Raw genomic sequence first — 10,759 nt, 5'->3', positions numbered from 1 at the left:
AATCCAAAGCCCTTTCCTTTTTAAATGAACTACAAAACCAAGCACTGCACTTAAAGGTACTCCCACCAAATAAAATGCAACAAAATTGATCCATGCCCTTATTTTCTACCATCTAGAGCCTCTAGCAACCCCCAATGAATCATATATCAAGAAAATTTCTTGAACTATACATTTAAATAATCTCAACAAATATCACCCACCGAAAAAAATATAAAAACTAACCTAAAAAGACTACATGTAAAGAGTCTAGAATAATTGTTAGACGCATCTATTGATGCAGATTTCTGGTCAACTTAGAAAATTAATTTACGTGGGGGCGATATAACGAAAAGACACAGACAATTAACGTGGTTCGGCCTTTGGCCTACGTTCACGAGTAAAGAAAGACAAATATTTTATGAAGATCGCACTTACAACTTGACTCCCTCTCTATTTGCTTTTTTTTTTCGATCCCTTACACTATGAGAGACCTCTGCTTTTATAGTCTTCTATAGATAAAGTCATTTTCTTACTTGAATTCTACCTAATTTTCCTATATCCTCTAGGATTTTAATTACAAAGTATTTCTACCTTTTCATAAGTTGTATCAGAGTCAAACTCTACTTAATTTCCTTATGGGCCAAGCAATGCCCTACTATTGTCCTTCAACGATAGCTTCTCTACTTGGACTTGACTTTTCTTGTGTGATCCATAATCTAAAACTAGGTCAAGGACTGTCTGGAACCATGACTTTTGCCATCCTCCACCCCTGCTCCCCATTCTTGGGGAGCATGGCTTCTGGGGCTTATCCTTGAAGGTATAATTCCTGCCTCCCATTCTGTGGAGCATATTTTCTAGGGCCCCATTCCTGTGGTAAAATCTATGTTTCCCATTTTTGGGGAGCACATTTTCTGGGCCCATTCCTGGAGGTGAAACCTTTGCTCCCAATTCTTGGGGGAGCATATTTTCTAGGGCCCCAATCCTAGGGGTAGAATCCCTACTCCACATTCTTCTTAGGGGAGAACACTTTCTGGGGTCCATTCCTGAAGGTGGAACATCTGCTTTCCATTCTTAGGGGATCATATTTTCTGGGGCCCCAATCCCGGGGTAGAATCCCTACTCCCCATTCTTGGGGGAAGCACACTTTTCTGGGGCCCATTCTTGGAAGTGGAATCTTTACTCCCCATTCTTGGGGGAGCATATTTTCTAGGGCCCCAATCCTAAGGGTAGAATCCTTACTCCCCATTCTTGGGGAAGTACACTATCTGGGCCTCAATTCTAGGGTAGCTGCTCCCTATTCTTGGGGGAGTACACTTTCTGGGGCCCCAATCCTGGGGGTAGTTGCTGCTCTAGGGGAGCACATTTTCTAGGGCCCATTCCTGAAGATGGAACCTCTGCTCCCTATTCTTAGGGGAGCATATTTTTTGGGACCCCAATCTTAGGGGTAGAATCCCTGCTCCCCATTTTTGGGGGAACACACTTTTTGGGACCCATTCTCAGAGGTGGAACCTCTGCTCCCCATTCTTAGGGGAGCACACTTTCTGGGGGCAACACTTTGCGCTTTATTAACTACTTTATATTTTCTACAATAGTTACTCCCCAGCTCCTAGCTTTTGGTTTCACCCGAAGTATAAGAGCTCAAGTTGTTTCTCTCTCTTCTCATTTCTATATAAATCAGCCTTTGTACATTTGCTCACCTGGTGGAGTTTCAAACCCTTTAGTTTTTACTTTACTTACTCTGTGAGTGTTTATTCTCTTCTCTAGGATCAAGCGTGACTTGAAGGCATTCATATTTATCCATTTTGCCTTTATGGCTGTGGCATAACATTTTTTAGATTCTTCTTGATTTGGCCTTAAGATTCCAGTCCCAATTTCCGTAGGGAATTTTATCATTAAGTGGTAAGTTGAGGTTATTGGCCGGAAAAGATTTAGGGTTGGTTTGCCTAAGATAAAATTGTTGACCGAAGGGTGCTCTACCACTGAGAAGCCTACCATCTTGGTAGCTTAGTGAGGTGGTTCTCCAATAGTGACTAGTAGATTTGTACTGCCCAAAGAAATTAAGCACTCTCCATCAAAGTCAATCAATAGAGTGCGAATTGGCTTTAATTTTTCCTTTCTTATATTCATCTTGTCAAATGCTGCTGCATATAAAATATCTGCTGAACTCCCGTTGTCCATTAAAACTCTGAAGACTTTTCTGTTTGCTAGAGTTATTGAAATAACTAGGGCATCATTGTGCGGTTGATGTATCCTTCTACTTCTTCTTCTATAAAAGTGATGGTGTTATATTCCATCCTAGTCTCTTTTAGGGGTTTACCTACTAAGTTTACTAGTAAAACCCCCAGTGTTGCTCGAACCTCCTGTACGTGAGCTTTTCGTGCCCTATTGGAGTCCCCTCCTCCTGCAAGTCCACCAAATATAGTTCTTATAGGGGCTTCACTAACAACCTCTTAGTTTTCTATATGGTCGGGTGCTACTGTAGCAATATTTTGCGGCACATCAGCCGAGGCTTCATTTTGAATATCCATGCGCTCTTTCTTTTTTACAAAGTCTTTCAAATACCCTTGCTGGATTAAAGACTCTATTTCCTCTTTAAGATTAAAGCAGTCATTAGTATTATGGCCATGATCTCTATGAGACCAACAATATTTGCTTCTGTCTCTTCGATTGGGTGCGGTCCTAATTTCTTTGGGCCTCCACAACAAATTTAAATCTCTTATCTGCATGAGCAGTTGTTCTTTTAGTAGGCTAAGTGGCGTGTACCTAGAGTACCTGATTTGTGGACTCTTGGTCCCCTGCTGTCTCCTGGTCTAGTTCTTTTGTCTCGATTTTCAACTTGTTCATCCTTCTTTTTTCATTTTTCTTCAGCTCTCCTAGGGTCCGGGTCTACTCATCTCTTTGCATTTGTCAGCTCGTCGGCATTAGAATATTTCTGTGCTCTCGATAACAACTCAGGGAAGGTCCTTGGTGCATTCTTGGCTAGCGAGTAATGGAATCTTCCTGGTTACAAGCCTGCCATTATTGCCGTTAATGCCACCGTATATGTACAATTTTCTACTCTTACTGCCTCTTTGTTAAAACGAACAATATAGTCCTTCAATGACTCATCATTCCTTTGCTTCACTAATAACAAATGAGTTGGGGGAAGCTGATGGTCAATAGTTTGGCGCCGTCTGTGGGGAGGATATAAAACACTATTATTAAGATCACATAAAACCCTCGGTAATCATGAGTCAGCGTAGTTATCGTAGTCGCAATAGCAGGTTGCCCCCAATCCCTAGTCCACCAAGAAAGTAACGTAGCAACGTTGGGTCACATCCACCATTCACACAAAAAGTGGCTGATTTAACGCATAGTATGGCCAGGGTTCTCCAATATATAGAGAACCAGGAATATAGAGCAAACCCAAATTCGCCTCCATGAGAGGAAGAAGGGCTGCAGAATGACATGTAAGATACTTTACAAGATAACACTAATCGCTCACAACGGGTTCGTCAGAAGAGCAACCCTACCAGATCAGCCAGAAGAGCTGAGACTCATGCAAGTCATATTGATCACCCAAGGGACCTCCAACATATGCTGGAGACCAAGTAGGATTTGCGCCACAAGTTGAATTCAAAATGTCAATATAAGAAGCATGAGTCAGAGGACTCTAATGCTAGTACTGGGTTGGCAAATCTTAAAGCAGAATTGAAAAAGCTTAAGAAATGGGTGGATGGGATGGAGAAAAGTCAGAACCATTCTTAGAGGAGGTAGAACCACCGTTCACCAAAGATATACTGGAGGCCCCATTGCCAACGAAATTTAAAATGCCTCAACTCGAGTTATATGGAGGTGAAAGAGATCCAACTGAGCATCTAGAGACCTTCAGGTCATGGATGGAGTTGCAAGGGGCGACAATAGCAACCATGTGCAGGGCTTTCTCCTTAACGCTTACAGGAGCAGCACGTAAGTAGTATAGAAAGCTGAAGCTTAGGTCTATTTCTTTATTTATCCAGCTTAGTTAAATGTTTATTGGTTAGTTTGTGGGAGCAAAAGACCATTAGCTTCCCCCAATTCACTTGTTATCAGTGAAGTAAGGGAAGGATGAGTCATTGAAGGACTATATCCAAAGAGGCAGTAAGAGTAGAAAATAGTATAGATGCAGTGGCATTAATGGTAATAATGGCAGGCCTGCGACCAGGAAGATGAAATACTAACTATGCAACTCAAGAATGGGGTGAATTGAGATTTTAAAAATTAAGCTAAGAAAACCACACAACAATTTCATCTAATGCCTTAATGGAATAAAAAATAATAAATTCAATAAAGCATAATAATAAGAGAGTAAGGGAAGAGAAAATAAACACATTGACTTTTACGTGGTTCGCCAATCCCCGCCTATGTCCACGCCTCCAAGCTCACTCGGCTTGAGGATTTCACTATCTAAGCCTCTCAAGGCTTCAAATGCTTACAATTGACTTCCAAGGTGTCAATCAACCTTTACTCCAAGAGATTATCCCCAATCTCTTAACCCAAGTGTGTCCTAACACTTACAATCACTTAAAACAAATATTATAAATGTATTTTTCCCTCACACAAAATATATGATTACAAATCTATACTCAATGTGTGAATAAATGAATCAAGAACGAAATTTAAAGCTCAATGAATATTGTATTCTCAATTACAAGCTCAATGATAATGTTGTGATCCACCCTTACTTGAATTTGATTGAGCTTATTTATAGTTGGAGCTGAAAACTAGCCGTTATTGACTTTCTGTTCGAAGTTGGATCGCCGTTAACTCGAAGTTAGATCACTGTTTTGACTGGTCCAAGTTACCGTTGGATAGAATTTCAAATTGTTGATCTCCGTTATTGAGATGTCATATCGCTGTTAGTGTCCAAAGGCTACTCTTTAATTCTGCTCGATGTCGGATCGCTGTTAGTGTCCAGAGGCTACTCTTCAATTCTGCTCGATGTCGGCTAAGCCGTTATCAAGATGTCGATTAACCATTTGCTATAGTGACTGCTGCAGTGAACTATTTTGCACAATTATAGTTTAGTCCCAAAACTTTATAAAATTATACTATGACCTAAAACTTTATAAAACTTGACAAATAAGTCTATTTCCAGAATTTTAAGTAATATTTGTTAATTTCAAAATTCTCAAAACTTTTCAATTTAAATTATTAATATGAAAATACTAGTATCATAAAATCACTTTTCATTGAATATAAAACCTTTACATTATGAAAATGTATGAAAAAATAATTTGAGCTTTTAAAACAATCTCAATCAGGTTTGTTATCATCAAAATCAATATTATAAATACGTAAATGTTAACAGAAGATTCCATTACTCGTTGGCTAAGAATGCACCAAGGACCTTTACCGAGTTGCTATCGAGAGCTCATAAATACTTTAATGCCGACGAGCTGACCAATACAAAGTGAGAAGCAGACCTGGACCCTCAGAGAGCTGGAGAAAAATGAAAAAGGAAGGATGAACATGTTGAAAATCGAGACAAAAGAAATAAACCAAGAGACAACAGAGGACCAAGAGTCCCACAAAGCAGGTACTCGGGGTACACGCCACTTAGCGTACCAAGAGAACAGCTCCTCATGCATATAAGAGACTTAGATTTATTGCAGAAGCCCAAATAAATCAAGACCGCACCAAATCGAAGAGACAAAAGCAAATACTGCAGGTATCATAGAGATCATGGCCATAATACTAATAATTGCTTTGATCTTAAAGAGGAAATAGAGTCTTTAATCCAGCGAGGGTATTTGAAAGACTTTGTAAAAAGGAAAGAACGCAGAAATATTCAAAATGAAGCCTCCGCTGATGTGCCGCAAAATATTGCTACAGTAACACCCAACTATATAGAGAACCAAGAGGTTACAGGTGAAACCCCTATAAAAACTATATTTGGTGGACTTGAAGGAGGAGGAGACTCTAACAGGGCACAAAAAGCTCACGCATGGGAGGTTCGAGCAGCACCGGGGGCTTTATCGGTAAACTTAGTGGGTAAACTCCCAAAAGAGGCTAGGATGGAACATAACACCATCACTTTTACAGAAGGAGAAATTAGAGGGATACATCAACTGCACGATAATGCTCTGGTTGTTTCGATAAATCTAGCAAACAGAAAAGTCCTCAGAGTTTTAGTGGACAACGGGAGTTCAACAGATATTTTATATGCAGCAGCATTTGACAAGATAAATATAGGAAGGGAAAATTAAAGTAATTTCGTACTCCATTAATCAGCTTTGGTGGAGAGTGCTTAATTCTTTTGGGCAATATAGATCTACCGGTCACTATTGGAGAACCACCTTACCAACCTACCAAGATGGTAGGCTTCTTAGTAGTAGAGCACCATTCGGTCTATAATTTTATCTTAGGTAGACTAGCCCTAAATCTTTTTCGAGCAATAACCTCAACTTACCACTTAATGATAAAATTTCCTGTAGAAACTGGGACTGGAATCTTAAGGACAGATCAAGAAGAATCTAGAAAATGTTATGCCATAGCCTTAAAAGGCAAAATGGACGAACGTGAATGTCTTCAAGTCATGCTTGATCTTAGAGAAGAGATAAACGAATAAAGAGGATCACTAGTAGAAGAGCCAGACACCATCCAAGCGCGGCACGATGATCAAAGTAAGACAGTCCATGTTGGGTTATCATTAACCTTAAAAATACGAAAACAACTAGAAGATTTTCTCATATCATAGTCTTTTGTGTTTGTATGGTCCCATGAAGACATGTCTGATATAGACCTAGAAGTGATAGTCCATCAGTTAAATGTAGATCCTAGTCACAAGCCAGTATGACAAAAAAAGATATCCTTCAATCTAGAAAGATACAAAGCAATAGAAGAGGAGGTCGAAAAACTCTTAAAGGCAGGCTTCGTTAGAGAGTCTTACTATCCAAACTGGTTGGCCAATGTAGTAATGGTTAAAAAGTCAAATGGAAAGTGGAGGATCTGTATAGACTTCACTGACTTAAATAAAGCATGTCCTAAAAATAGTTTTCCTTTGCCTATAATTGAACAGTTGGTTGATGCTAATACAGGGTATGAGCTGCTTACTTTCATGGATGTATATTCTAGGTATAACTAAATTCAGATGTACCTACTAGATAGGGAAAAAACATCTTTCATCATGAATAAGGGCCTGTACTGCTATAACGTTATGTCCTTTTGGTTAAAAAATGCAGGAGCAACCTATCAGAGGTTGGTCAATAAAATGTTTCATAGCTAGATTGGAAGAAATATGGAGGTCTACATAGACGATATGCTTGTCAAAAGCAAGAGAATGGAAGATCATATCACAAACTTAGATGAAGCATTCAAGATTTTAAAGTAGTACAACATGAAGTTAAACCCAAGCCAATGCGCATTTGGAGTCTCTTCAAGAAAACTTTTTAAGGTTCATGGTAAGCTAATGAGGAATAGAAGCCAACCCAGAAAAAATCCAAGCCCTTCTAGATATGGAGTCTCCAAAATCAATTAGAGAAGTTCAAAGATTAAAAGGAAGAGTTGCGGCTTTGAACTGATTTATTTCACGAGCGACAGACAAATGTCTACCGTTCTTCAAAACCCTCAGAGAGGGGAAAGAAATGGTATGGACAGAGGAATACGAGAAAGCATTCCAAGAGTTGAAAATGTATTTGGGGAGTCCTTCAATTCTCTCTAAGCCAATATTGAGAGAAGATCTTTACTTATACTTGGTTGTTTCAAATTCGGCAGTCAATTTAGTATTGATAAAAGATGAGAGTAAGGTACAAAAGCTAGTTATTATGTGATTCATGCTCTGTTAGATGCCGAGACAATGTATCCAACTATAGAAAAAATGGCTTTAGCACTAATAGTATCTACCAGGAAGCTAGGACCTTACTTTCAAGCTCACACCATATTAGTGCTCACAAACCAGCCTTTGAGGCAGATAATGCAACGACCAGAGGTGTCACAAAAGTTGGAACAGTGGGCTGTAGAGCTGGGAGAGCATGATATTAGGTACACACCTAGAATATCAATTAAAGGGCAAGCGACGGTAGACTTTATAGCTGAGTTTACCAGTAACCAGTTCAATGAGACTGAGATTAGTGAAGCAGTAATACCAATCTGGAGATTATATGTGGATGGATCGTCGAACCAACAAGGAAGTAGAGCATGATTGATGCTAGTCACCCAAGAACATACAGAAATAAGCTCTGCCCTCAGGTTTGGGTTCAAAGCCTCCAACAATCAGGCAGAGTATGAGGCCTTGCTTGCTGGTCTCATGTTAGCAAAAAAGATAGGGACAAATAAGCTGGAAATTTTTAGTGATTCACAATTAATTGTGAATCCGGTTACATCCGAATACCAAGCAAAGGAAAGTATGATGTTAGCTTATCTATAAAAGGTCAAAGAACTATTAATGAATTTTATAGAATACATTATCACTAAGGTTTCAAGGGAGGAAAACAGCAAAGCAGATGCTCTTTAAGGCTGGCTTCAGCCACAGGTGCAAGCTTAAATGGATTAATTCCTGTTAAGTTCTCGCAACATCTAAGTATTAATTATAAGGAGAACAAGGAGATCAATCTTGTGAATACAATTGAGAGCTAGATGGATCTTATTACTAGTTACTTCAAAGACAAAAAATTACTTGATAATAAGGATGAAGTAAGACAGATCAGGTTAAGGTCAGCACGGTACGTGATTTTGGGAGATGTGCTATGCAAGAGAGGATATTCACTACCTTACTTGAGGTGTCTAGCATCTGATGAAGCAAACTATATGATAAGAGAAATCCATAAAGGTATTTGCGGCAACCATTCGGTTGCAAGGTCATTGGTCCATAAAACCATTCACCAAGAGTACTTTTGGCCTACCATGAAGGAAGATGCACATAAATTTATGCAATTGTATGACAAATGTCAATATATCAAGTCAACCCCTAGAACAGCTCACCTCAATTTCTAGTCCATGGCCATTCGCTCAGTGGGGGTAGACATCTCGGTTCAATGCTTACTGACAAAAGGTAAACAAAATTTACAGTCTTGTCTATTGTTTATTTCACAAAATGGGTAGAAGCAGAACCTTTAGAATAAATTACAAAAAAAAAAAAACTACTAGATCGTGCGAAAGATGGTTTATATAGAAATGAAAAGAGAGAGAAACAACTTGAACTCTTATTCTTCTGGTTAAACCAGAAGCTAAGAGTTGGGGAGCAACTGTTGTAGAAAATATAAAGTAATTAATAAAGGACAAAGTGATGTCCTATAGATTATGCCTCCAAGAACGGAAGCAAGACTTATTCTCCCCCAAAAATGAGGAGCAGGGATTCTATCCCTAAGATTGGGGCCCTAGAAAATATGCTCTCCCAAGAATGGGGAGCAGAGATTCTACCTTCAAGAATGAGCCTCAGAAAATGCGACCATCAAGAATGGGGAGCAGGGATTCAGCCCCAAGAATGGGGCCCCAGAAAATATGCTCCTTCAAGAATGAGGAGCATAGTCTACATCTCTAGGAACGAGCCTCATAAAGTGTGCCCCCCAAGAATGGGGAGCAGGGATTCTACCCTCAAGATTAGGGCCCCAGAAAATATGCTCCCCAAAAAATGGGGAGTAAAGGTTCCACCTCTAAGAATAGGCCTTAGAAAGTGCGCTCCCCCAAGAATAAGGAGCAGAGATTCTACCCCAGGATCGGGGCCCCAGAAAATATGCTCCCCCCCAAGAATGGGGAGCAGAAGTTCCACCTCCAGGTAAGGGCCCCAGAAAGTGTGCTCCCCAAAAAATAAGGAGCAAAGATTTTACCCTAGGATTGGGGCTCTAGAAAATATGTTCCCCCTAAGAATAGGGAGCAGAGGTTCCACCTCTAGGAATGGGCTCCAAAAAATATGCTCCCCCAAGAATGGAGAGTAAGGATTCTACCCCCAGAAAATATGCTCCCCTAAGAATAGGGAGCAGAGGTTCTACCTTCAAGAATTGGGCCCCAGAAAGTGTGCTCCTCTAAGATGAATGGGGAGCGGGGATTTTACCCCTAGATTGGGGCCCCATAAAAAATGGTCCCCCAAGAATAGAGAGCAGAGGCTCCATTTCCAAGAATGAGCCCTATAAAGTATGCTCCCTCAAGAATGGGGAGTAGGGATTCTACCTTTAGGATTAGGGTCCTAGAAAATATGCTCTCCCAAGAATAGGGAGCAGAGGTTCCACCTCCAGGAATGGGCCCTAGAAAGTATGCTCCCGAAGAATTAAGAGCAAGGATTTTAACCCAGGATTGAGGCCCCAGAAAAAATGCTCTCTCAAGAATGGGGAGCAGAGGTTCCACCTCCAATACTAGACCCCATAGAGTGTGCTCCCCTAGAGCAGTTACCCTAGGATTGGGGCCCCAGAAAGTATGCTCCCCAGAATGGGAAGCAAGAATTATACCCTCAAAGATGAGTCCCAAAAGCCATGCTCCCTACGAATGAGGAGTAAGAATCATGTTCCCTAAGAACATGGAGCAAGAATTAGGCTCCCCAAGAATGGGGAGCAGGAGTGGAGGATGGCAGAAGTCATGGTTCCAGACAATCCTTGACCCAATTCTAGATTATAGATCGCATAAGAACATAAAATCCTTGAAATGCAGAACATTTGAGGATTTATTATCACTAATGAAGCGACATTGGTCGGTTTTCTTTTCTTAAAGTTTTGGCAGTTAATATTGCTTTTTTTAAGCCATTAGGAAAATTCTTTTCTTTTTATGATGATAGAGAGTTATTATCAGTTCTTGTTCGTGACAGTTTAATAATAAAGTATATTGTGAGCTT

This window comes from Citrus sinensis, chromosome 9, assembly GCF_022201045.2.
Source record: "Citrus sinensis cultivar Valencia sweet orange chromosome 9, DVS_A1.0, whole genome shotgun sequence".
NCBI lineage: Eukaryota > Viridiplantae > Streptophyta > Magnoliopsida > Sapindales > Rutaceae > Citrus > Citrus sinensis.
Note: the sequence above shows the minus strand (reverse complement) of the source record.